At 57.5% G+C, this 27,906-nt stretch overlaps 1 pseudogene; it reads right to left on the reverse strand.

The window, feature by feature from the left end:
- Positions 1-9,626: 9,626 nt before the first annotated feature.
- LOC118759121 (large ribosomal subunit protein eL31-like) lies at positions 9,627-26,644 on the reverse strand (annotated as a pseudogene).
- Between the last annotated feature and the right edge of the window lie 1,262 nt (positions 26,645-27,906).

Below are 27,906 nucleotides of genomic sequence, written 5' to 3' on the forward strand. Positions count from 1 at the left end.
AGATTCTCAGTTCTAAGGCATTGATCTGCATGGTGGCCACGCTGGTCCCCGCACTGTCACGCACATTGAAGTTTATAACGAGTTTTGACACAGTATGGGTCTTCCCACTTTTCTTTTATGATGACTTCTTTGGTTTTTCTGGGTCCCTTCCACTTCCATAGCTAACAGCTAACATCCAATTGGATGTTAGGGATCAGCTTGTTGTTTTCTGTAAAAAAGAAAAAAAATTGCTTTTGCTAGAGATTGTGTTGAATTTATAGATCAGTACAGGGGCTGCCACCATCTCAACAACGAATGACTGAATGATGTCCTTCCTGGGGCACTGTCCTCCCACTTACTGGAAGCTAACATAAAAGTCTTACACTATCGTTGTTACACTCATTCCCAAGTATTAGATTCTTGTGGATGCTGTTGTAAATGAATTTGTTTCACTTGGGGGTTGTTCGTTGCCAGTGTATAGATGCACAATAGGTTTTTGTATATCACATCCTACACACTGCTGAGCTCATTTAATTGTTTTAATGTGTGTGTGGATTCCTTAGGATTTTCATGCAGATTGAGATAATGTTACATCTTCCTTCCTATTGTGGATGCCTTTAATTTCCTTTTCTTCCCTCTCTCCCTGGCTAGAACCTCCAGTAAAAGCTGAACACACGTGATAAGAGTGGGGACTCTTGTCTTGTCCCTGATCTTAGAAGAAAAGCTTTCTCCATTAAGTACAAAGTTTGCCTGGGGGACTTCTTGGCGATGCCATTGATCAAAAGGAATCCATGTGGTCTTTTGTTCTGGATTTTTCATTCTATTGCCTCTCCGTCTCCTCTCCTGCCCAGCTGCAATCCTATCCCCACCTGGCACACAGCTCCCCAACCGCCCCCCCGAGACAGATGCCTCTCTGATGGCTCCTAGGGGACCCATTCCTGTTCCCCCGAAATGAACACAATCCAGAGTGGATTGTGGAGAAAAACAGATGCAAGAGACTCACTCACTCACATGGTTCCTCAGTATTAGAGTTTACAGTGACAGGGATTAAACCGTCGTGTGCTGTGCGCATGAGTGGAAGACTGTGTGGGAGACCAGGTGGAAGGAGTGTTTCTAAGGGCCCTGTCTGGCTGTACCTGGAGAGCTATGGTGCACTTCTGGGCTCTGGCGGCTGGGAGGGGCAGAGGTGGAGGGGTGGGGAGCAGAGGTGAGTGTAGAGCCAAGGGGAAGCCTGGAGCAGCTGGGGAGGGGGCAAGCATAACCAGGACAAGGCTGGCAAGCCAGCCAGTGCAGGACCAGGCACCTAATCTTACAGACCATATGGAGCACCTGACCCTCCCCAGAGGAGAGGGAAGCTGCTGGGGGATGCTTATTGGGGTGTCCAAGTGCACATTTGGAAAGGTCCACCTGGGTGGCAGCAAGTACATTACACGAAATGGTGCAAGTGCCCAAGGGAGGGGGCAGTGCCAGTGCCCAGGAATCCCCAAATTCTTAAGAAAAACCGCAGGGCTCTTGGGGTGCCCAGTAGAGGAGAATGACCAAGGGTGACTGAGAGGGTAGGGCAGCTTTCCCAGGACCCAGGGTCACACCCACTTTTTTTTTTTAAACATTTATCATTCACTTTATTTTTCTTAGGTGAAACCCTAGGCAGTAGCCACAGCTCCAGTCTGCAACCTTCATGCAGTCTCCCCGGCACGAGGCTTTGTGAACTAGGCAGCGAAGTCCTGAGAGATAGAGTTGGGAATCACATGTCTTCCCAGGAGTCGGGTCGGGTCCCTGGAGGCCCAGGGACCACTGGTACAGTTGCCCAGGACTGCAGTGCAACCCTGGCTTAGGAGTTGCAATCGTCAGTGCCAGCCCCGATGCTTCCTGGCAAGAGGCAGAGATGTTGCCAACACCTTGGGGATGAGCTGAAGCATCATCAGAGAATAGGTTTACAGTCACCTTACCAGACTCAGTGTGAAGCTGGACACGTCCCATCCCAGGGACCCTGACGGGGGGCAGGGCAGGCCCTCCGGCTGCTCCCTGGGCAGTCTCTAGAGTGGCCACCATCAGGCCCCTGTTAGTCCATCACGAGTGGGAACCACAAGGCTGCAACTCCCTGGAGAGCCACAGGATCAGGGGTCCCCTGAGAAATTGGCCTCCCATGAAAGGCAAGTGTATGCGGTGAGTGTGGCCAGAGTTGAAGCAGGCCGATTCAGGCCCCATGTGCCCAGCGACTCAGCCACTAATGGATGCCAGGTGCGTGGACCGGAAGCCTCAGGTTCATCCTTCCCACTCCCGGGGAGGGAGTCAGCCCCACATGCGAGGCACCACAATCCACACTCGTGGCCTCATGACGTTTCCCCACTGCCCTGCCTGGGGAACAGGGCTGCCTCCTCTAGAATCTTCTGCTGTCCACTCCTCCTATCGCCACGCTACAGCCAGACTGCTGGACTGGCCTTCTCTGAGCACCCCTAACTGCCTCTGCCTTGAGGACTGAGGTGTTGGAGAGCAGGTGAGAACTTTCCAGAAAATGTGATGTCAACTTATCCCTGATCCTATCCTTTCTTCCCTCTGTCATGCACAGGTGGTGGTGAGTAGGTGGGACTACAGTAAGTGTTAAGAATGATGCAAGATGGGAGGGGCTGGAGAAGGGGCTGCTCCTCCCCCTGCTTACTGGCCATCCTCTTTTAACCAGCAGAAAGAGCATGTCTGCAGCTCTGTCTTCCTACCTCCAGGCACCCAGCAGTGCTCAGAGCTCAGCGATCTGCCCCCCTCCCCAGTCGGGCCAAACCAAAGGGAGGCTTGACTGATGGACGCCCATGGAGTGGGCAGAAAGGCAGGCGAGATGCCCTGGTGCTCCTGCTCCCCGGCGCCTTAGTTCTGCCCAAAGCCAGTGCGGCTGGGAGCACGGTGAAGGCTCAGGTGCACAGGAGCACCCTCTGGGGCTGCTGGAAAGGATCTCTGGGGAGACTGTGAGCACGGGAGCAGGTGCAACAGCAGTGTGCGTGAGAGAAGGATGCACCTCGCAGACCTCCCGGGCGTGCCCCGGGAGCTGATGACAGGCTGCTTCTGCCAAGGAGAGCTGGGAAAGGAGGGGCTGGCAGGTGCTGCCCCCTCAACCCTCCTGTGCCATTCACATTTTGGAGCCCAGGATCATCTGCCTGTCCTTTCTACCACCTCTGGCACTTAGGGGTTGCGTCCTGTGCTCAGGCCTGCATAAGCGAAGACGGAGCACAGGGGTTGCATCACTCTCACAGGAATCCCCTGCCTGCCCCTTGCCGAGAGACCTCCAGGGAGAGGTCACAGGGATCTCCCCTCAAAACTGCAGTTTTTTCAAGCAGCAGGATTCCATATGGGTGCCAATCTATATCCTGGGTGCCCCACTTCCCATGCAGCTCCCGGCTTGTGGCGTGGGAAAGCAGCAGAGGAAAACCCAAAGCCTTGGGACCCTGCATCCACATGGGAGACCCAGAGGAGGCTTTAAGCTACTGGCTTGGGATCTGCTCAGCACTGGCCATTGAGGCCATTTGGGGAGTGAACCAGTGGATGGAAGATCTTTCTCTTTGTCTTTCTTCCTCTCAGTAAATCTGATCTGCCTTTCCAATAAAAAATAAATAACTCATTAAAACAAAAACCAAAACAACAACAACAAATCTGCTGAGACCCGAGGCACCATCCTGTCTTCCCGTGGCTCCAGTGGGGTTCTTCCAGTTAAGTGAGTGTCATCCCTGAGCTCATCAAAAGCATGTGTGCAGGGTGGGCATCTGGCACTGTGGGTAACGTGCTGCTGGGGACACTTGCCCCCATATCAGGGTGCCTGAGAGTGAGACCCGGCTCTGCTCCTGGCTCTAGCTTCCTGCTCATGCACACCCTGGAAGGCAGGAGACAACGGCTCAGAACTTGAGTCCCTGGCACCCATGTGCAAAACCCAGATTGAGTTCCTGGCTCCTGACTTCAGCCTGGCCAGGCCTCATCTGTAATGAGCACTTGAAGAGTGAAACAGCAGATGGAAGATCTCTGTCTCTCTCTCTGCCATTCTAAAACAAAAACAAAACAAAACAAACAAACAAACAAAAAACCCTAAAAGCACATACACACAGCTCCCCCCGCCCCCACTGCCACTCAAACCTACTGATCACGGTTTGGGGACTAAGCACTCAGTGGATTATACCGCTCAGCCCTGGCCCCAGCGACTGCAGATAATGGAGATCTGACTGGATTCAGCTCATTGAATCTTTCCCAGCATTGTGTTTGCAGAAACCAAAGTAATGAGATGGAAATGGGCTAACCAGCAAGATGCCGCTCACAGATGCAAGCAGGCTGGAAAAGATCGATTCTTGAGGCTAAATTGATGTCTTCATCTTTTGCACCAAAGCTTTTGGTCCTGGGACACAGGGGACAAAGTTTCAAGGAATTAACTTTGTAGCTCATTTTAAAAACATATTCCTTATTTCTTTGACTTCCTTGCGCACCGAGGCTTGAGCAGTCTTCTGGGCTGGCCGGGAGGCCTTCTGCCTCCATTACTCCTGCTACAGCCACTCACTGGCCTTCTCTCACGTTGCAGCTGAGATCAGCAAGTGCAACCTAGCCCAGAGGGGCCCCGAGGGGAGGCCACAGCACAGAGGTGCAGAATGTGGAGGCTGCAAGCTGAACCCCAGATGCACCACACCGACCACCCTGTGCATGTCTGCAGGCAGGGTGGCTAGCCTGCTGAGGCCTGGGCTTGCACCTGGAAGTGAAGACTAGTAGTCCCTACTCTGGAGTGAGAGCCCGTAACCTACGCACACCTGTCCTACCCTCTCTGCACCTCACCTACCATGCACACTCCTATACCACAGCAAGAAGAAGCCTGGTCCGCAGGGCACAGGGGTGTTCAGGCAAGCTTCTAGACAACAGCACCCTTGACTGAAAAGCACAGAAGCCAGAGCCCTGGGGAAGAGCCTGGCTGCTTCTGGCCCTGCCTTTGCTGCCCTTAGATCATGTTGGCAGAACCAGACCTGGTCCCTGTCCCTCCCAGGCTGAGCCTATGGGGTGAAGGCAAAAAGAGTGGTCAGGCCAGGCTCCTCACTCCTCTCCCCTCCCCTCCCACAACCCCAGCCAGGGGTGACCTTGAATTCCACATCTACAGGAGGCTGGAGAGGCAAGGGTTTCAAGCAGCCCAGTGGGCAGCAGCCGCCTGTATCTTCTACCATGTTCCTGCTCCCCACAACTTCTCTCACACCCCTAGCCAGCTGCTGGGTCCAGGAAATGGTCTTCCATTGGGTTAAGATTCTACCTGCAGTGCCAGCATCCCACATGGCAAGGATTCAAGCCCCAGCTGCTCCTCTTCCCATCCAGCTCTTTGCTAATGTGCCTGGGAAAGCAGTGGAGGATGACCCAAGCATTTGGTCTCTTGCACCCATGTAGGAGACCTGGAAGAAGCTCCTGGCTCCTGGCTTTGATCCAGCCTAGCTCTGGCTGCTGCAGCCATTCGGGGAGTGAAGCAGCAGATGGAAAATCTCTCTCTGTAATTCTGCCTTTCAAATAAATAGAACAAATCTTTGAAAAAAGGGGGGGCACTGGGTGAGGGAGCTCGGGGCTAGAAGGGCCAGGGCTGCCTGGAAGAAGTGGCAGAAATGGGGTGCACCAAAGGGCCCAAGAGGCCTGCCCCAGAGTGTGCGCACACTGGGAGGGGGTCGAGGTGGGGGCTTGGGCCCTGGCCGGCAGGGAGGTCACTGTCAGCAGAACTGCAGAGCCACAAGGACCAGCTGGAAGTGACACTGAGGGGACACTTGTGGAGGCTGAGCCGGCTAGTCACACTGTGGGGTCATACCAGGACCAACGGGCTGCAGGTGTGGTGGTGAGGGGGGTGGAGAGTATCTGGTGTGTGCATTATGTGGTACAGCATGAGGTGTGTGGCATGGCATGTGTGTGAGCAGTCAAGATGGGGGCAGAGGTGGGGTGTGAACAGGGAGACAACTCACTGGCCAGAGAGAGGTTAGAAATATTAGGGGCCTCCATGCAAATGCAACTGGCCCCTGCATGGGTCAGGGGCACCCTGCTGACTGTCCCAGGTATGCACACAGCACTCACGCTCCACACTCCCATCCCCTGTAGATACTGAGGCTGAGCCAAAGAGAGGAGGAGGAGGGCCGTGGCAGTTGGCTGCAGAAGGAGGCCCCGTTAGCCGAGTAATGAAATGGAACTGCAGCAGCAAGCAGGTCCTGCAGAGATGGGTGAGGAGGGCGGCAAAGCCAGGGAGCACCAAGACAGCTATGCGTGTCCAGTGTGCTTCCTCACACACACAGACATGTGTGCACATCCACACACAGGTGCTGTATGAACCCAGGCATGGACTTGTATTTGTGCACGTGTGCTCAGGGAGCTGCACAGCCACATGTGGGAGCATGAGACTCCAGGGAAGGGAGCCCCAGGGGTCTCTGCCACACCCCTTGTCGAGAGCCCTGCACCTGGACAGTGAAGCAGGCACAAGCTGTGACCAGAACAGACTCGGGGTGGGCAGAGACCACGGAGCCACCTGCCCCACTGCAGTGACATGGCCTTCTGCAGCATCACTGTCACTCCTTGGTAGCACCACCAGCCCCTCCAAAAGTGGCAGGAGGTGGGGAGCCCTGGGGAGGCATGAGGACACCTGGCTTCTCCCCACCCTGACCCCTTCCGATGCAGTGGGGCGTCTCCAAGGCAACTAAAACTTGACCTTCTGCAGTGCTTGGTGCAGATGCGCATGCAGTGGGTGGAGGAAGCAGAGTGCACTCCGGTATCACCCCCTCAGTGACAATCGGGGTGCGAGGACCTAGTAATCCTGCATGTGTGTAAGGTGGGCCCTAAGCCAATGCTGCCTTCTTGCCTCCTTCCAGCAGGCTGGGCCGATTACATGCTCATGGCCAGACCAGCACCAGACAAGCTAGGGACATGGACAGCCACTCTGGTCGTGCCTGGGAGGGCAGGGTTGCCTGGCTCAGCTTGTATGTGCCTCTCATGAAGTACACATCACTTGCACCTGGTATCACAGTCACAAGGGTAGGGTGCTCCCCACGGGGCTGGGGGGTGGGCAACAGGTGTCTACTGCAGCCAACCTTGACCATGAACCCTGGCCTGTCTATTTACAAATCCACTTTGATCGATCCCCAACTTCCGTTTACTCCAAATCCTGTGCTGGCCTCTGCTGTCAGGGCTGAGGGTCCAGAGGTCCCCTGCAGCTCAGGGGGGACAGAGCTCAGTCTTGGGGGCCACCCAGCCTATGCGGTTCTTACCCACTCAGAAGACGTGGCAAGGGAGGCCCAGGGATCAGTGCGATCAGAGAGCAGGAAGCCAGAGGAGGGGGTCAGAGAGGCTCACAGAGGAAGAGAGCATGCATTGGACACTGAGCAAGGGTCAGAGCTTGGGCTTGAGGGGAGCCCTGAAGAACAGAAAACTGCTCCTCAGGGTCAGAGGGCAGAACACGGAGCACGGAGACCAGTAGGGGCCAGGAACCACAGGGAATGACGCTGGTGTCCCTGCAGGTACGCAGATCTGTCAGGACAGCAGTAGACTGGCCCTGAAGTCCAAATTCCACCAAAAACCAATCAGCAAGTGTATGTGGAGCAGGAAGTGCTGGGAGCATCAAGGGGGCCAGGGCTCCATCACAGAGGGAAGAAAGCCGGGTCCTGCCCAGGGCTCTCTGCATCAGCCTACCAACCCACAAGAGGCAGTGGCATAGCTGTAGCAGGAAGGCTGCCAGCAGGAAATGCTGAGCCGGGACCTCCAAGCCAGCAGGAAGGTGCCATGGGGGCTGGGTGACTCCAAGCATTGGGCATGCCTGCTCTCAAAGCACCTGCCAGGAACACGATCCTGTACATGTTCAGGACATGATCCTGCACAGCCACTACCCATCAGAGCAGCACAGGCATGGCAGCCCACTCCGACAGGGCATGGCATGACTTCACCCACCAGGCCACAGCACCTGGTAGCACTTTGCTGGGGTCAAGGTGCTACTATGAGGGACATTACAGACGAGCCTATGGCTAGGGACACAGTGTTGGCCTGCATGAACTTTAAGGTCCCCCTGTCAGCCCTGAGAGTCACTCATCTCTGACCTCACTGTCCTAGCCCTTGCTGCCACCAGGGCTCCTGGGCCCAAACCCAGCCAGTTCCCACAGGGGAATCACCACCAACCCGATGGGAACTCACTGGCTCTCAACGGGGGGACTGTGGTCCCGAGAAGCTGGCCTGGCATCACCCAATCGGCACTGCACAGCAGGGAGGGAGGTAAGACACACAGAGACATGGCCATCGGCACACACGACTTTCCTTACCAGCCAGGTCACCAGAACAGCCCCAGATGGCATGCATGCAAATTTCCCAATGCCAGCACACTACTTGCCAACCCCAGTCCTGGACCTGTCTTCTCCCCAAGCAGGGCTGCTTCCCTCTCCCAGGACGGAGACCTTAGTTCCTACCATAGAGACCTCAACGTGTCATGTCGCATGGGACCAATGAGTCATAGACCCACCAGGAGAACCAAATACTCCACATGCCAAAACAGGGGGCAGGGCCTAATAAGGACATCATGGGAGCCAGCGATGCCAACCTGCTGGTATCAACCTAAGAGGAATAAAGACATCTAAGGCAGTCTTATCCATCCTGGCTGAAGACTGGAATCAACCCTTACGTCTGGCATCAATGCAGTGGGCACGTACCACCCAGGACAGCCTTACAGTAGGGTATTGATTGGAAACAGAAAGTACCATATTCCAAGCCAGACTCCAGCATGGGTGAACCCCGAAAGCATTATATAAGGGCAAGGAAACCAGCATGGCCCCATCCTGAAACAGCACACATTCAGAGGCAGAAGGCTAAGGATGCTTGGCAAGGACTCGGGGCTGATTGGGAAAACAGAATGACTGTTAATGTGTATGCAACTTCTGGGGTGAAAAACTGTTACAAAACTGGACTGCAGTGATGGTTGCATAACTCAGTGAATATGTTAAGAGTTACAGAGTTGCACCCTGTGGGTGGGTAGACTGTATGTCGATGAAGCAGGTTTTAAAAGTAAACAGATATTTGAGGGGTTTGGTGCCATGGTTTATCAAGCTAAGCCTCCACCTGCGATGCGATATCCCATATGGGCACCAGTTCAAATCTGGCTATTCTACTTCCAATCCCGCTCCCTGCTTGTGGCCTGGGAAAGCAGCAGAGGATGGCCCAAAGCCCTGGGACCCTGCACCCACGAGGGAGACCAGGAAGAGGCTCCTAACTCCTGGCTTGGGATCGGTTCAGCTCTGGCCATTGTAGCCACTTGGGGAGTGAAGCAGCAGACGAAGGATCTTTCTCTCTCTGTATATCTGCATTTCCAATAAAAATAATTAAATCTTTTTTTTAGAAAAAGTAAACAGATTTATAAACTTGCACATGATCATAGTGGCATCAATCCCAACGTGGATCAGGCTTCCACACAACAAGTTGCCTAAGTAGGGCTTCCCCCAGGACTTCACCCAGGCCAGACTCACGGAGCTAGGTATGCCCTCCAACACGCCCTGGCCCAGTGAGGTCCCCCTGCTGTCTAGTCTCAGCCCCTCTGCGAGACAATCAGGAGCACCAGACAAAAACCCTTCAGGTCAAGGCCAAATGCTTTCAGTTTTTGTTTGATTTTTTTTTTTTTTTTTTTTGGCAGTCTTACAACTTTAGTTAGTTGTCATCCACATGGACTGCAGATTTTTGGAAGTGGTGACAGGTACACAGGTAACAAAGTGGAGAGCTTGTTAGGTGGATCTTCACCCTCATGACGTTTTCTGGACAGTCTCACACAGTGTGGTATGGAACGTTCTGTATTCCTTTGGCCCGGGCAGCTTGGTTGAGCCTGGTACTGATGTGCACTTCTGGAGCCCCCATCTCTTTCATGGCAAACTTGCAGATCTCTTTGAGTGCTTGAGGGGACCGCTTCTAGAGGCCCACTCCGTGGACACGCTTATGAATGTTGTTGGTGGACTCCTGGGTTACCACCTTGTTGAAGGCTGATGGCCCTTTGTCTTTTCTCTGCCCTTCTTTATGGGAGCACTCTTGTAGGACCCACGTTGGAAAAGTGGGGGATTGTGGGAGAGAGAAGGCAGTGTCTGTGAGTAGCATCAGATGTCTTTTATAGGGGAAGCCTAGTGCATGGGGTGGGCGAAACACAGGGGTCAGTAGACCGTGAGCTCCTGGCAGACACGGGTTCAATTGAGGGTGACCAGGAAGGGTCGATTGAGGGTGACCTTATGTGCTGGCCTGTTGGTAAAGAGGTATCCAGAAAGGTTAGGGCAGTTCCAGAGGCCAAATGTCCAAGGCCCCCAGGGGAGCGTAACTGAGCCGCTGTCCCTTTCCAGGCCTGCACTCACCCCAGATGGCCAGGTGGGGCCGCTGTGGGGCAGCGGGCATCCTGTGCTGCTGGCCTGGGGCATCCACAGCCTGGCCCTCCATGTGGTGCTTGGCAGAGGAGGCTGGGGCCAGCAGGGAAGCTGGCAACATAACCACAGATCTAGCGCTGTCAGCACAGCAGCTCCCACCCCAGGGGGCTATGGAAGTGCTAGCAAGTAAGGAGCTTATAAGTGACAGGAGGGGTACAGGCTGTTACTGCAGACTCAGTGCCCTGCTCCTGGGCAGCCCCTACCTGAAGTCGAGGGAACAGGGACACAGAACTCCCACTCTCAGCATCCCACGAAGGTGCTGCCTCTGTTTCGGGCTCCCAGCTCAACAGAAAGCCCCTATTCTTTCTGTGCACCTGTGGGACATGGCCAAGCATCAGCTCCCTGGCAGGGGATGCTGGGACCAAGGTACAAGGCTTTCAACCTTTCCCGTGCCCAGCTAGCAAAAGCTGCAGTTCCTGCCAGTGTCCAGCTGGTCCCTCTGGGAGAGCCACCCACTGGGTTTGGTGCCATTTGTAGGCAGCCAGGGTCTTGGCCAGGAAGTCTACACATGTCCAGAGTGGGGATGCGGAGGAGCTAGTCCATATGGCCACCAGGCCTGTGGGTTCTTCCAGAGCTCCACCGGCTCACTGGCCTCTCAGGACATCCTGGGGGTGAGGTGGGCAGGGCCGGCGGGAGAGAAGGGTCTTCTCCACGTTGGCAAATCATGACAGCAGAGGCTGAGGAGAAACCATGTGCACGGGGCCCTGGGTGATGATTGCCTGAGGGGATTCACTGGATTCTAGATCCTTCAAATTTCATCTGGCACGTCCCCACCTCGCTTGCCCCCAGTTCTGGTGCTGTGGGTCCACAGCGTGTCCCTTTTGGTTGTGAGAGCCATCACCCTAACAATCCTTACTAAGACATCAAAGCCTCACATCAAGGAGCAGTCTGAGCTGCTCATAAGCCTGAGTCCTCAGGCAGACAAATGACTCTGTTGCCATTTCACAGATGAACAAACCAAGGCACCAACGCCTTGGTCCAGGTCCCACCGTCAAACCCTAGGGGACTTGGCCCTGGCACATGATCAGGCAGGGCAAGGCTGAACGGAGGTCAAATCTGCCCCTCTGCCTCCTGCTCAGCACGATGGGCTGGGGCCCCAGGGTGGAGCCACAAGACACCTACTCAAGTCAGAGCTTGGGTGCCGGGTCGCATCTAGGTCTGGGAGCCGGGCCCAGGAGTCCTGTGTTAGAAGGAGGGGCTGCAAGCTATCCCCGAGCTGCCAGTGAGCCACCTTGTAAGTCCAGCCATGCAGTGGGGAGCAGGCTGAAGGCAGGCTTGGGACTAGCAGCCAGGGGCAGGTCCACCGCAAGCAGCAGCGCAGGGCACCTGCTGCCTCTCTCCTGGCTGTAGGGCTGGCCAACTGGGCTGAGGCTAGACCCAGGGCCCTCCCTCACCCTCTCCCGTCACCCTCACCCACTCAGCCCAAATTTCCCCAACCTCACCGAGGGCTCAGGCAGTAACTGTGACTAGCTGACCTCCAACTACTGCCAGCTTGGTGATCGGTTGAGGGCCAAATAACGGCACGGACCTCTAGGAATGTCATCCTCCCATAGCAGGCAGGAAAGCTGAAGGTCCCTGAGACAATGAGTGAGTTCCCCACATTGTCCCTGCCCCCACAGCTGATCCATCCAGAGCAGGCATCCTCTGGGCAGGGAGTCCATCCCTGAGCGCTTCTTGCTGCAGCAGAGCCCCGTGCCCGCTGTGTGTTGTCAGCTTTCAAGCATGTCCTTTGTTACACTGCTAAGATGCCATGATTCCAGGGACCAGGTTGGCAGCAGTTGCTGCTGCTGGCTCTAGGAATTTCATTTCTGTTGGGGAGAGCCAGGGGCTTCACTCTACTCCCAACCGCTCCCCGGCCTCAAGACAGAAGGGAAAATGGGAGCGGGATCAGAGAAGGGGAAAAAAGGAAAGATGGCAGAACAAAAGCAGGGAAAACTCCTTTGCAGCCTCTGGTGACCTGCCAAGGACTTCCTCCGGTCCTCCAGTTCGGGGGCCAGATAAGGAGGATGGCCTTGCTAGCAGCTCCCACAGTCTCTGCAGACATGCCTACTCCGAGAACATCTGCTCCGAGGCTTTCTGTGGAGTATTTGAATGTCCCCTTTTTCCTGGGAGGTGAAAGTTGGAGAGGCCACAGCTCCAAACACAAAGGGACACTTCTTAGGCACTAGGGGTTCCAAAGCTCTGACACAGGGGGCGAGGGAATGTGGAGGATCCCAAGGCCTGGGTGCCCAGTGCCTTTACAGCCCTCTCTGTCCCCTCCCCACCGACCCCAGCCCTTCCTGTGCAGAGCAGAGGCCGGCTGAGGGGGGCACTTGCAAGTGGGGTTTTGGTCGTGCAGTCTGTGGCTTTATCTTTCTATCCTCCCTCCCTTTCCCAGCCCACCAGGCTCCTTCCTCGGCCCACCAGCTCCTTCCTCATGCTGGCTGTAGGGCTGCCACGGGTGGTATGTCTGGCCCATGACCCCACTGTGCAGCACGGCTAGAGAACTGAGCTATGGCTAGGGAACTTGAGTCTGCAAATGGAGCCCTCTCATCTGGGGCTTCAGGATTCTGAGCTGCAAAATGGTGGAGCTGGAGCCAGTGCTCACAGCACCTGCGTCAGGCGGCTCCTGCCCTTCAGGGCCCACGTCTCTCTGCAGTAGTGTAAGCAGATGGAATATGACTGCTCTGCTCACTGCTGCACAGGGAGGACAGGAAAGCTGGGACTGGGGTCAGAGGACACAGACACAGCTCCCCACCTGCTGCCCCTGAGCTGTGTAACCCTGGGCCAGGCACTCCTCTTCTCTGAGCTTTTCCCTCAATCAAAAACCAGCACACTGCAGATCACCCCAGGTCCTCTTTCTGCCCCCAGGTCCTGCAGCTCTACTCATCCAACAGCCCCAGCAGGGCCACACCTACGCCTTCCTGGGCTCAGGCCATGGCCAGTCCACATGGCTGAGCTGCTGGCCCCATGTTCCCTATCACCAGGAGCCCCTTGGGAGGCGCCTCACCCCATCATGGAATCACACTGGCCTGCTGCTCCCCAACCCTTCACCACACGCCCTGCTGGACTGGCACACAAACGGTCCCTGGCTCAGCCAAAGCACAGTGGGGGAGGGCAGGAAATGAGGACACTCCCTGTGCTTTTCTTCTAGTCAGAGCCCCCCTCCCCCCCGCCGCTTGGAGACAGCCCTGGACCCACCCAGGAAGCTCACTCCATTCCAGGGGTCTCACTCAATGCCCTAGGAACATTAGTGGTTGGTAAGGAGACCCACCTTTCATAGGTCCAGTGTCTGAGGCTCAGAGCAGTTAAGTCTTTTGCATAAATTCGCACAGAGAGAGCCTGGCAGTGTCTGTCTCCTGAGCCTTTGCTCTTCTGTCACTTTTTAAAAAGATTTGTTCATTTTCACTTGACAGCAGAGTGACAGAGAGAGGGGGAAAGACAGGGAAGAGAGGCCTTCCATCTGCTGGTTCACCCTCCAAATGGCTGCAACAATCAAGTTGGGCCAGACAAAGCCAGCAGCCAGGAGCTCCACCCAGGTCTCCCACAAGGGTGGAAGGGACCCAAGCCTTTGTGCCTTCTCAGGCACATTAGCAGGGAGCTGGACGAGAAGTGGAGCAGCCAGTCCTCCTCTAAGAGATGCTGATACAGTCAGCAGCAGCTTCACCAGCACTGGCCCACCACTGTCAGGCTGACTGGCGCGTATCACCCCACTCCTGCAATAAGGCTGAGTCAGACAGCGGTTGGGAAGCACTTCAGGTAGGGACAGGGGCAGGGCTAACGAGGGCCGGATCAAGCTTTCACAGCACACAGCTGCACGCTGGGGCACAGGTACAACTCACTTAAGGTCACGTGCTGAGTATGGACAGACCCATGCACTAGTCCTGTCGTCTCTTCTGACCTGGCTCTAGCTGACTGGGAGTCCGCCAGCCCCAGGAGCGGAGCAAGCCCCAGACCACACACCTTCTACCCTGACCCTGAGGCTGGCCTCCTGGGGCCATCCTGTCTTGGTCCTCAGAGGGCTGCCGCCTGTTAGGCTCAAGCCAACCAGCACGAGGCCCACTTGGTCTGGACCACCCAAGGGGAAGGAGCAGGCAGGAACCAGGCAAGCAATGCCAGGAAGGCCCGGCCCTTTGCCCAGGAAATCCTCACTGCAGACCAACTCCAAGGTCCCAAGCAGACAGGGCTGCAGTAGGGCGGGGGCGGGGGGTGCACTGCTATCCGCAGTGGAAGCAGAAGGCACTGCAGGTCCCCACATGTCCCCTGCTCCCCCTAGCCAGCCGCCGTGGTCATCTGTGCCCTGCTGGCTACTGCTGGCAGAGGACTGGGCACTTGGCACGGGTCTTGTTTAGTGTACAAAACCCTGAAGTAGGATCATTGTTTCTCTTTGACAGCTGAGCCAGGAAAGCCCAAAGACACAAGGCGACCTCAAGGTCATGGCATGCCTGGAGGATTCCCTCCCACGGTGCCCAAGGCTTTAGAAAAGACCATACTGGTACCGAATGTGTGGTCCAAGTTGGCTCCATTCTGGGGATAAGGGAGGGGGCACACTGGAATGCCAAGAGACCACCTGCTCCCACTAGCCAGCCAACCCCACATCCTGCTCCTCAGGCACCTGACACAGAATGGGGGAAGCAAATAAGGGGCTGGCCCAAAGTCACACAAGGTCACCCACACTGGAGGCACAAGCTGTCAGTTCAACTCAGCTCTCCCATCGTAAGCCCGGACTCAACCCACAGCACCTCCAGACCCAAGGGGACGAACTTGAGTGCACAGCAGGATGGAGCTGGATTGGAGGGAACAGACCATGACATTGGGAGGCCCTTGAAGTCCTCCTTTCACCTGTCCTCTCAGCACCCCCAGCTGGGGGTCTTGCCTTGTGCTGGGCTGGCATGACTGACACTTCGGTGGCTGAGAGTGTGAGCAGGATGAGGCATCCACAGACTCCCCAGAAGCGAGATCACCCTAGCCAGCTGCACCCCCACACTGTCCCCTCCCTGGGCCTCACCTGCACTTGGACTGGAGAGACCTAGGGTCCCCTAAGTTCCAAATTCCCACTGTACAGTTGAAGATACTGAGGTCCCAGGACAAGTGCGTCACCCAAGGTCACAGACCGATCAGAATGGAGGCTGTGGCACTCCAGCGGCTGAGCTGAGTCCATCCCTCCTCACCACCGCTCCCTGCTGAGGCCCGCAGTTAAAGGCAGCGACTTCCCAATTGGAGGATGGGTCGAGCGCGCTCCCATGCGCCCCAGGACTGGTGCACCTGGGGCCCCACTCCTACCTGGAGTACCAAGCGCCTCCACCGTCCTGGAGTTCAGAGAGGTGCAGCAGCCAGTCCAAGGTCATGCAGAAAACTGAGTAGGGTGCCGGGCCCCTGCGAGCCTCTTTCCCAGCCCCCTCTGGGTCTTTCCAAGCCGCAACTGGATCCCACGGACCCAGCTTCCTCCAACTCAAGGGCTGGAGTAGGAAAAACTTGCCACGAGAGGAAGGGACGTAAAGTGCGGCCGCGCATCCTAGCCAGCCCTGCACAGGACCGCTGGGGAAGGGTGCGGGGCACGAGAGGGCAGTGAGCCCCGCGTGCCACCAGAGTCTCCCGGGACACTAAGCCTGGGTGCTGCTGAGCTCCACCCCGGTCCTGCAGCCGCTCTTCGCTGCAGTGGGGGCAGGGGTCCCAGGCGCCCCGCACCTATTCCTCACCATACATCCCCTCACCCACCCTCCTCCGAGCTCCGATCCTACGGCTCAGCAGGGGCAAGCGCCTTAGCCTCCCCACTAATCTCCACGACCACGCGCAGAGCCCCTTTGTCTCAGCCACGCGCCCCTCCCGGATCCCTGAGAGGAGAAGCTAAGGGTGCCTGAGAGGCCAAGGCAAAGGGTGCCTGGGATCACTGCGGACGCCTTCCCCGGGACTCCCCTCAGGTGAATTCACGGAGCCTAGCTCCCACCGTGAGGGCTCCTTCCCCCACTTAGTTTCCTGGACAGCGAACGCCAAACCCGCAAACTCGGGGTGACCCGACTTGCTGCCCCCCACCCGCCCGCGCCCCTGACCCTCGAGTGCAGCTGGTGGTCGCGGCGAGCCTTCGCTCAGAGCTGCTCGGCTGCACCCTGGTATGGACTGCCTCTTACCGGGGCATATGCGGACACTGCAAGACTGGAGCTCGTGGGGAGGACGGCGCGCGGGGACAGCTGAGGTCCGAAAGCGAAGTCCGGGTTTTCCGCTGCCGGCTGGCCGGCCGCTGCGGCTCTACTACGGCGCGCCCGCCCGCTCTGCGGTAGGAGCCCGATCCGCTGCCCCCGCCAGCCCATTGACATGCTCCTCACATCCGCCTGCAAACGGCGCGGGCCAGCCCCTCCGAAGGCGATCCCCGCAGAACGCAGCTTAGGGACCCCGCCCCGGGGCGATCCCCGCGCAGGAACGCCGCCTCCGCACCGCGCCCCCCTTTGCGGGTGGGACGCAGCGGACGGCGTGGCAACCGCAGGGCATAGGTGAGGGAAGTGAGCGGGTGGGCGCAAGGAGGTTAATCGGGCTCGGGCCCCGTGGAAGTTTGGAATGGGCCTGAAGGAGCCCTGTCCCAGCACCCCCTCTGCCAGGCGGAGGCGTCACCGCCCACCCCGGGCCCTCCAACGACCCTCCCGCCCCAGCCCGCCACCCCCGCCTCTAGGTGCCGGGACTGGCGGAGGAAGGGATGGGGCAGGGCGGGGCCAGGACTAAGGCTTTCCGAGTCGGGGAGAGGGAACGGGGAAGAGGCGAGGGGGTGGAACAAAGGGTTGGCGGGGGCGAGGGGCTGCTACCACGCGCCGGGGATGGAGTCAGGCTTGGGGCCCCATGTGGGGCAGGGAGACAGGGGCCACCTGGAGAATGAGTTCCCAGGCCTAGGACCCCATCCCTGCCCCCAGCTTGCAACCTCCCGGAAAGCGCAGGGGCAGAACCGCACCTAGCTACCTGCCAACGCCACCACCTGCTCCGTAGTGGACGGGGAGCAGGGGTGCCGCCCGCCCCGTCTCCCTCCCGCTCCCCACCCTCTGTGGAGGTCTCAGGCCCCTCCACCCCGCTCCAGCCCTTCCTGGCGCTCTGATTGCTGTTCACACTTGGGACCAAGTTCTCGTAGTCTCCCGTCTCCCTCCGCCCGCGTCCCTGGCCCCACCGCAGCAGTGGGAAGCCGGGACTGCAGTGCTGCAGCGAAGCAGGCTGTGGGCTGACTCTCCCTCACCCTGCTCTGCACAAAAGCTGATTCGGGATTTCCAGGCCGTGGAGTGTGTGTGTGTGTGTGTGTGTGTGTGTGTGTGTACCTTGCTTGGCAGTGCACGGGGCCGGAAGGGTGTGTGCCTGTGGGTGCACGCAGGTGTGTGGGCTGGGGGTCTGACTCATGCATGCTTGAGCCAACAGTTCAAGGTCAGTTGCTCAGCAGGAGGGTTCCAGGGACCTCCCTCATTCCGCAAGCTCCCCCCACAAGTCCTCTGGGAGGGACCTGTCACTTGGGGGTGAGCAACCTGCAGCTGCTTCCTTGCCCCAAAGGCAGGCAGGGTGCAGCTTCCACTTTGGGACTTCCTGGGCCACCATCCTGCCCAGCTGACTGGCATGCAGAGCTGCTCCACGCGGGAGGATGGAGACCTCCATCATGCCTCATGCCTACCGACAGGATGGGTTAAAAGACAACCCCAAATGCTCGGGGCCCAGACAACGGAGGCCTGAACCCCAAACGCTGGAGGGGGCAGACAGTGGAGGCCTGAACCCCAAACGCTGGGGGGGCAGACAATGGAGGCCTGAACCCCAAACGCTCGGGGCCAGATCCAGACAATGGAGGCCTCGTGTGAGCTGCAGGTGCTCTGTCCTCTTGGGAAGGGTGGGGGGACAGAGGGGCCAGGGGGCTGTGTGCACTGGCCAGTGCTGAGTCAGGGCCTCTGGGACCCCAGAGGACACCTCCTGATGGGGGCACTGATCTCAGGGTGCAGTCCCAGGGGACAGAAGGCAAGGATAGGCACCTACCGTAGTTAGGGTGAGTGGACCCTCCCATATATGCACCCACCCCCAGCTTCCGTAGATTCTGCCTCCTGGTACCACCCCTTCCCTCACCCCTGGGACTCCAGTTTCCCCCTCCCCTCACCTTGGAAGTCTAAGAGCTGTACTCTGTCCTGCCACAAAACGTTGCTTGGAACGTGCCATCCTCACCCACTTCAGCATACCAGCTCCTCTGCATTCTACCAGCCTCAGATCCCCATCCCTTCCCTGTGTACCCTGCACTTCCGCTCTGTGGCGCTCGTCACCCTTGACCCTTCTGCCTCTTGTCTTTCCTGTACCACCACACCCCTCCCCACCTGTGAGGACCCCCTGCTCACCACACCCCTCCCCACCCATGAGGCCCCCTGCTTAGCTCCCCTGCTGGCATGGAGCAGGCATTCATCTCAGGGCTGATGCCATCTGTACCATGTGGCCTTGGGCAGATTACATAAACTGTGGACATCTCGGCGGCCTCACCTGCACCATGGGGCTTTTCATTATACAGTGGGCTTTCTGCAAGGACTACAGGCTGCTATACACAGAGACGCACCCAGCACCAGCTCTAGCGTGGCAGGAAGGAGGCAGGCCGCAGCCTGCTGCTGGAATCCAACGTCAGCCCTGGACTCCTGAATAAAGTGGAAGTTGTGGCTGCAGCCCTTTGGGGCCCACAGCCCACCCCCAGGAGTCTTTGCTCTGAGCTGGCCTCAGCCCTCGGCCCAGGCTCGAAACCACTGGAGCAGATACTGGCAAGGGGAGCCAGAGTAGGGAGAGCGTGGGGGGAGGCCCCACCAGCATCATCCCAAAAGTAACCTGCAAGTCCACAGAAGCAAACATACAACAGGCCCTGCCCTCCCTGCAAGGCCCCACCCCTGTGTGGGAGTTCCAGAGCCACCCTGGGACCCTGGGAGCTGCTAAGGCCAAGGCAGGGTTAGGCTCCAGGGCTCCTGGCTGGAAAAGGGTCACGTGAGAACTGCACAGGCTCCCTGTGCCTGCTGCTGCTGCCCTGCCCAAGAGGCTGCTGGTCCCCTGCCCCATCCCACAGCTGGAATCCTGCTGAAACGACTGAGCCACCTGCCTGCAGAGTGGACAGGCAGCCTAGCTGGAGTCCTGTGTCCAGCCACCCAGCTGAGGGCACTGGAGGCCCTGCAGTTCTTCACCTTGCCAGAGTTCCCACCCACCTCAGCCCTGCAGAAAGTAAGGGGCCTTGGGTCTTCCACATCCTGCAGCCTCCACCGCCAACAGCTGAGTGAGACACGCCTCTCTTCCATGCATGTCTCTCCAACCCTGCTCCCACGCCTGCCTCTGCTGCCCTGAGCCATCCTGTGAAATCAGCTGCTGTGTGACTTTGGTCAGCTTCCTTAACCCCTCTGTGTGCCACCTGTCCAATGGAAGCAGAGGTTCAAGCAGGCACCTGCCACACTCTTCAGATGAGGAGGCAGTGGCTGCCTGTCATGTGCCTGCTATGCACCAGGCAGTTTATACAGGTGATGGGAGCAAGAAGCCCAGCACACCTGAGCCAGCCGCCTACAGACCGTGTGCGGAGCGTGTCTGACACAGGTGCCCGTGGGGAGCCCCTGGGGACAAGCCTGAACTGTGTCCCCAGCTGGACTCCAGACTCACGGGAAGGGTTTCACAGTCATTCATTGCTGGTTGCTGATAGAGATGCAGAAAAAAAAAAAAATACAGCTGGCTAGACCAGCCGGCCTCCACAGTGAAGGGTCAGTGGGAGAGACCCTCTGGGCTCGCTGCACCTCCCACTTCTGAGCTCTGTGCCTCGATGGTCCTGGCACCCGAGGAGGAAGGAGGGAGGAGAGAGATTTGTCCAGGCCATGCAGAACAGAACAGGCTTACAGCACTGGCGTGGGGGAACCCAGACCTTGAGCAGCAGCCCTGGAGCAGGTGTGGGGGGGCCCTAAATCAGCCCCGGGGCACTCCCAGAACACCTGCTGGGGGCACACAGAGCTGACAGAGGCTGGGATGCTTTGGACAGAGAGGTATAACAACTTTTCCAGAGTCACATAGCTAGGAAGTGGAATCAGCAGGAATAAACCCCGATTGTCCGCTCCAGAGGCCACATGCCAAGTCTTCCCCTGACTGGCCTTGTGAATGTCCAACACCACACATTCTCTGATCAGAAGCTTGCAGGGGTGTGGACCCTCAGATCTCACTTAATCCTCCTAACTATATTAGGACATCCTCACTGTCCCCATTTTACAGCTGAGAAAGCTGAGGTACGAAAAAAAATCTCTGCTCAAGTCCACACAGCTAGAGCCAGGACTCAAGGGGCTCTGTGGGGCTCTGACACCCGGCACCCACCTTCTCCAGTGAATCAACACCCTGGCTGGACCTCACAGCCAAGTCCAGCTCCCCGACAACAGAAGGCCAGATCTTCTCCAGCTGCCTGGAAGGGCTTTTCTGGACATAGAAAGTGACCCCACTTCTTTGTGGACTTGAGCTGGCCATGTAGGGCACATAAGAACAGGTGTTTGGCCTCCTGAACAGGAAAAAGGGAAGTGGGCTTCCAGCACCTTCCCAGAGACTTCAAGAAGACAAGATTATGGCTACAGGTGTGCAAACCACAGGGGGAGAACCTCAGTTTCCCTGAGCCAACCCCCCTCCTAGGAGTGGAGACTTGTCACCTAAGGGGACCAGGACCAGAACAGATGATGCATCTGTCGCCACCTGCTGGCCAGGCACCTACACATGTGTTCTTCCAGTGTGCTTGGGTCTGCGTGCTTGCTGCCCAACCGAGCCACAAAAGTGTTGCAGGACACAGACTCACCATGAAAATTCAAAGGGGAGGCAACCTCTGACTACCTCCTGCTCTCCCCAGCAAAGTGTGGCAGGAGTGGCTGGGAGAGCCTGCAGGGGGCAGGGCCTGGCTGCAGGCATTGGGAAGCAGCAAGGCAGATGGGGTGCCCCAAATGCAACACAGGCTAGCACTACAGGGGATGAAAGGCAAGGTGAAGTCAGCCTGAAGGAGTCAGTGAGTGGAAGCCTCCCCACTGAGTGACGAACTGCACCGAGGAGAGAGAAGAGGGCCATGTGACCTGTGACGTGAGTGGCAGGCTAGGCACTGCTGGGTTTGGGAAGCCTGTGCTGTGGGCCCTCAGGAATGTAGGTCTGGGGTGCAGGAAGGAGGTGTGCATGGGAGACACTGGGGAGGCCTGTACTGTCTAAATTATGGAGTGACAAACCCACAGCAGTGACTGTACACAAGTCCTGGCCAGTCCGCTGTCCTCCCCAGCACAGGCCTCTTTCTCACCTGCCTGGCTTTTTCCTAAAACGTTCAGGTGTAAAGTTTCCATCAAGATATATTCTACCCATTCTATACAGCTGGCAAGTTTAGGTCAATTTTTAAATCAATCACTCATCAAGTCAGAAATGGTGCCCATTAATCCTGCCATGCAACTGGAGCAGCATCTGCAAGAGCCTTGTCCACAGGAGGGGCCCACGGGCCCCTGTGTGCACCTGTGGAGTGGGTGATGCATTGGAAGTCGGGCTGCCAGGGAGAAGCAGGTTTGTGTCAAGGGTTGTGGTGTGAACAAAGGGGCACCTCCCAGGGCCACATGCTGGGAGCGATTTATACAGACTTCTGTGCCTTTCTCCTCTTACACTCCCTGAGCTGCTGGCACCTGCCTTCTAGTCAAGACCTGTCCCAAACCCACCACAAGGCACAATTGTGTCCTCCCTGCCTCCTGTACTCCACAGCAGTGGTGGGAGGAGCCAGAGTCCAGGCAGGGCCAGCTGGCTCCAGGCTGAAAGTTCTCTGCCTCTGTCCACCAGAGCTGTCTGGGGAGTGTCCAGGTTTGGTTAGCCTGGGTGGGACCAGCGGCCAGTGGCCAAGGGCGGGAACTTCCAAAGAGAGCCATGTGGCTGTGCCTGGAGCTGTGTGACCTGGACAAAGGATGTATATTCTCTGAACTGCTTCCTTACTTCAGGAACATCCCAGCGCTCTCGCGCGCTCTCTCTCTCTCTCTCTCACACACACACACACACACAGAAGGCTCAGTGCCTGGGGCTTGAGCTGCCTTTGGGGACATCTTGTTTCCTTTCCCCGTCCTCTGCAGCCCAGCTCAGCAAGTCTGCTGTGCCCATTGACGCAGCCTTCCCCGGTCTCTGCATGTGTTGCTTGGACATTTCAGTGCCAATATCCTAACAGAAAACCTTGACCATCACCCTCTGCCAACCGCATCTGTTAAAGTACCAGTGTAGGCCCATCAAGCCCCCTCCCCAGGGGGTGCTAGCCCGTCATTCCATCTCCCAGGCCTCTGCCCACCCCCCACTGACCCTCCCAGTATGCCTGTGCCATCCTCGCACCTGCTTTCCTGTATTTTTCCTTATCTGGGAGAGCAAGCTTGCTCTGTCCGTCTCCACCCTCAGCATGCCAGTCCCCACCCGTCCCATTCCCCCAGGAGTCACAGCTCAGCATCCCATGAATGTGCCGTTGATGCAGCGCTTGGCACGTGGCTCATCTGACCACAGGTGCTCACCCTGGGCCTTTGCATCCTGCACCATCTGAGCAAGGGGCAAAAGTTGAAGCAGCTTGACTGCAGGCCTCCTCCCGGCCCAGCAGGACACCAGGACCTGCATGCACACAGCCTGTCCCCAGACACTCCAAGGCCCCATCCCCAAACAGCCAAGTGGGAGACAGAGAACAGGGCAAGGGGGAGAGGGCTAGCTTTGATGTGTGGGGTCCTCCAGGCAGGCCCTGCTTAGGGATATCCCATGAGGCTGGGGAAAAGGGTTCTACCTCCAGAATGCACTTGGCTAGGTTACCTGCTCTCTGGGGGTGACACCCCAGGGCCCTGAATGCCTAGATCTGGATTGGAAGGGTCTATGTATTATCTGCAGGTGACCCCAGGAGCTGCAGTGCCTGTGGAGCCCACTCCTCGCCAGTCCTCCTGCCCAGGGTCCCTCTGTTCCCTTATTCCTGGCCCAGTAGGGGAGGAGAGGGACTGAGTGTTCGTGCCACTGCCCTCGCCCCACTTGGTAGAACTTCCTGGAACTCAGGGTGACATTTGTGCAAAATCATTGAGCGTCTTCCCCCAACTGTCTTCAGGCCCCGTTGCTCTGGCTGCCACTTAAATGAATGAGCTAATTAACCTAGCTAATTGCTCCCGAGGACTAATACTGTCACAGTCATGTTGCCCAGGAAGGCCACTCTCCATCAACTCTCAGCTGCCCGCTTCCCCAGCCCAGGCAGGGGTGGTACCCCACCCTGCGGGCTCTATGCTGGGCCAACTTGGGCCCCTGGGGGCACCAGAGGTCCTGCCATCAGCCACTCTGGCTAGGTTCACCCTGCCAAGCATCGATCCACTCAGCAGCCTTGTGTGAACCAAATCCTTCACACGTCAGTCGTGGCTCTCAGCATCGGTGAGCCTGAGCGAACAAGGTTATGTCCTCATGGGGTGGATGGATGACATCTGTCACTGATTCGCCCACCACACACACCCCAGGTCTGTGCAACAGCCAGTACTGTGAAAGCATGCAGGGCGTTGCCCAGAGAGGGACTTGAACTTCTCAGGGAGATCCAAAAGGACTTCCTGGAGGAAATAGCATTTGAACCAAGGTTCGAAGGCTGAACAGAAACCATGTCAGTGGCAGGAAGCAGTCAACTTCTATGTGACCGGGTGCTGGAGATGGAGAGGAGTGGAAGATTTGAGATGGGAGCCCACAGTGCCAGGCTTTGGTACTGGGCAAGATGTGGGGAAAGGAGGAAGAGGCACCAGGGCATAGCTCCCAGCTGGTCACTCTCTAGGACAGTAGTCAGGTGCAGGCAGGGGCTGAGCATGAGCTGGGTGCCTGTGTGTGTGTGTGTGTGTGTCCGAGTATACCCGTGTGTGCCAGTGTGAGTGCATGTGAGCCTGTGTACCTGTGTGTACATGTGTGTATACGTGTGTGTGCCTGTGTCTCTGTGTATTCACACATACATGTGCCTATGTACCTGTGTATGTGCCTGAGTGCACCTGGGTGTACCTGTGTGAGTGCGTGTGCATGTCTGTGTGCTTGTGCACTGATAAGTTTTTTTGTTTGTTTGTGTATTTGAAAGTCAGAGAGCAAAGAAAGATTCTCCATTTGCTGGTTCATTCCCCAAAAGGCCACAACAGCCAGGGCTGGGCCAGATCAAAGCCAGGAGCCAGGAACTCCATCCGGCTGTCCCACATGGGTGCAACAGCCCAAGCACGTGGGCCATCCTCTGTGCTTTGCCACACGCATTGGCAGGAAGCTGGGTGGGAAGTGGAGCAGTGGGCCCAGCACTCAGGCCGCACTCACCCTTTTCTTCTGCTGTCTTGGAGTCACTCAAGCCCCTGACTTTCCCTTGCTCTCACTGAAGCTGAGGAGGAGGCCAGGGGTCTCCATGCCCATCTCACACACCCTGCCAGACGCAAGCCCTGGCCCTCATTCTCCAGTGCGGGAGGGTGGGCTTTGGGAAGCGACGCAACGCTCCCTGGCTCCCCAGGAAGTGGCAGCAACTGAAGAGACTGCTGTTTAAAAGAGGTGATGTGGTCTGAGGTGTGCAAGTATACCAGCCACCTCTCACCTGAGCTGCAGTTGGGCAAAGGCTGGGAAACGTGAAGCTCTGGTACCTCCCACCAGCCCCAGTGATGAAGACAGAGATGGCTCACGGGGTGATCATGGCAAGGACCTTGAGAGCAGACTGGACTTCTGATCATGGCACCAGCAGGTGTGACCACAGGCCAGGAAGTGAGGGACCAAGGTGAGAGTCTGCTGTGGGCAAAGACAAGGGTGAACCCCAGACTGTGCCATGAGAGGGGAAACTGCGAGACAGGGGGTGCAGGGGGTGTAGATGTGTGGTGTGCATGAGTGTGTGTGTGTACTGTGTATATATGCATACACCTGTACCAGCCTTGGAGCAGCCTGCACCAGCCTCAGAGGCTCTGCAATGCAGTGGTCGGATTTTTTTTTTTTTTTTGTTAGCTTTTTTTTTTTTCTATTCCCCTAAAAGTCCTCATTTCCCAGAGAAATGTGTAGTCCTGTCCTCTCAGGCAAGCATGGCCAGGTCGCCTGGGGACGTGCAGAGCCCTCTGCCTGACGACGCCGGTCCCCCCACCCCAGGTCCCCTGCTCCTCCTGCATCTGTGGCTGCGGCTGGAGGCGGCAGGAGTGGCTGGTCCTCCCTTCCTGAAAGCTGGGCCAGGACAGACGGAGTGGAAACAAGTGGGGCACCTCTCAGCTTCCTCCTCCCCAGGGGCCTGAGCCGTCAGAGTCAAGGCGACCTCTCCCCTCCCTCTAGCCCAGCTGGCTTCTGACAATGCCCCTCTCAGCTTGGGAAACCCATGTGACTTTCTGATTTTGGGTTTTATTACACAGGATCGTTCCACTCAGCTCTGCTTTTCCTATTAGAGAAGTGACTTGTGCCACCAGCTATGACAATAAATCCACCAGAAGGAGCAATGGGGGCGCGGGGAGTGCTGGGGGCAAGCCTGTCCCTGCCAACTCAGCCCATGCCCCAGGTGGAGGACTTTCAGGGCCACGGGGAGACACAAGGGGCTCTGTGCTGGCAGACAGGGACAAGGGGTGGCTTAGAGGAGGTCAGGCGGTGGCACAGGGCCAGGCAAGTGCATTCAGCCCTGACTCTGCAAGCACCTTCTGGGGCCTGGCAGGTGGTGGGCATGGGCCCTGAGCTCTCTCCACATGACTTGGAGGGGTCTCCGAGGGGCCCCGTCTGTCCCTCTCCTCTGGCACTAGGTCTCTCTCAGGCACAGATGGTCCTAGCTCAGGGGCAGCCAGGGCACAGCCCAGCCAATCTGGGCACTGCCGAAGGACAGGTGTCACCAGTCTGCCATCTGCTGACATGTACGCTGGGTTTGGGGGTGAGGGTCTGAGGTGCTCCTCCTCCAACTTCTCCCCCTGGTCATGAGCCTTCTGGTCTCTGGGCAGGAAGTGCCCAGCCCCCAGCATGGCACACAGGTCATCCATAAAGGTAAACGCTCTGCCCCTCTGTTTTATGAGTCCCCTGGAAACAGACTGGGCATGCAGCCAGAGAAGGGATAGCTCTCTCCTCCTGGGTCAGCCCAAGGCAAGGTGCTTTGACAGTAAAGGGGCCTAGAAGGGCCCACAGGAGGAGTACCCTCCCCCAGTAAACTAAAGGAACCCCACGCAATGTTTAGCAGCCTAGGTTCTGGCCATGCTACCTTCCAGCTGCATGGCCAGCAAGTCCACGGCCTTGATTTCCGCATGTGTTTGGGGACAGCCGTACCTCGGGGACTGCTGGGAGGAGGCTACCAATGACGCCCCGTACGTGGTGGCCGCCATCTGTCTTACCAGAACTGCTAGCAACAAAGTCAGGGCACACCTGCTCCTGCTCCCGGGAAGTGCAGAGGCCCAGCCCCAGCTGCAGGTGCAGCTCAGTATCCCGAAGGAAGTCTGATCTCCCCCAGGGCCCAGTAGGAAGTGGTAATCCTGCCCTGCTTCCTCTCCCAGCCCAGCCGCAGTGTTCCTCCCTCTCACCTGAGGCCTCGTGGGCTTTGGGTTTTCCTCCTACCGTCTCATACTTTTCATCCACATGCCCCAAGTCAGCTCCTGACTGTGTTCACCGACTCATGCAATTGTTGGCTGAACAGTAGCGAGCGCCTGCCCTCTGTGCCATGTGCCCAGTCACAAGCACAGCACACAGGCCGAGGGAGAGCTGGCCCTTAGCAACCACCTTCCCCTGAGGACCCTCAGCTCCAAGGCAAAGGGCAGCATGGCGCTCCCCTAACAGACGCCACCTTCTGGCCAGACCAAGCATGGCAGGGTAGGAGCAGCCATCTGGAGCGAAAGGAAGGCTTGGCCTCCCTAGGCACTGTAGGGGACTCAGCCTACCTTCCTTCCTTCAACCCAGCCCTGGCTCCTGGCACAATCCTGTGCCTCCTAATGAGCACGAAGACGGGATCAGTCCCCACATGTGCTGTCAGGCCATCAATAACTCAACCTCCCAGTGGTCCTGTGCCCCGGGGGGAGGCCCCACGCTGCCTGGCAGGGGAAACTCAGTCCAGGGCCTCCATTTGTCAAATCCGTCTCACATCCATCATGGGGCTGCCAGCGCTCTGCTCCAAGGAGACAGGTGTTGTGAGAGAATGGACACTTGCCAGGCACTGGCCTGTTCCCGCCTGCCTGCCCGCCCTGCAGGAGGCTCATGAAGCAGTAAGGGTCTGCCCGAGTCAGGGGCTACTGAGGTCAGAGAGGGGCCCAAACAAGCTTGAACCAGGACACATGCATCCTTCATTTGTTCACCCACTCATGCAGCAGGTGCGTGCTCATCAGGTGGCATGGCTGTGCTAGTCATACAAAGATGATGATTAGAGGTTGTGACCTCAAGAGGCTCCTCACCTTGGGAGGAGACTCCCCAAGCTCACAGAACGGCAGGATGAGTATGATGGAAATCAAGGGGGTGGTGCCCACCTGGATCAGGAGCCAGGAGGGGTCTGAGCAGACACTTAGCAGGGGGCAAATTGCCAAAGCACATGGTACAGGAAGGGCAGCCTACATGGAGGCACTCAGGGGCCAATGCCAGGAAGTAGGACCTGAGGCTTGGT

The sequence above is a fragment of the Ochotona princeps genome, chromosome 10, assembly GCF_030435755.1.
Source record: "Ochotona princeps isolate mOchPri1 chromosome 10, mOchPri1.hap1, whole genome shotgun sequence".
In the NCBI taxonomy this organism is placed as follows: Eukaryota; Metazoa; Chordata; class Mammalia; order Lagomorpha; family Ochotonidae; genus Ochotona; species Ochotona princeps.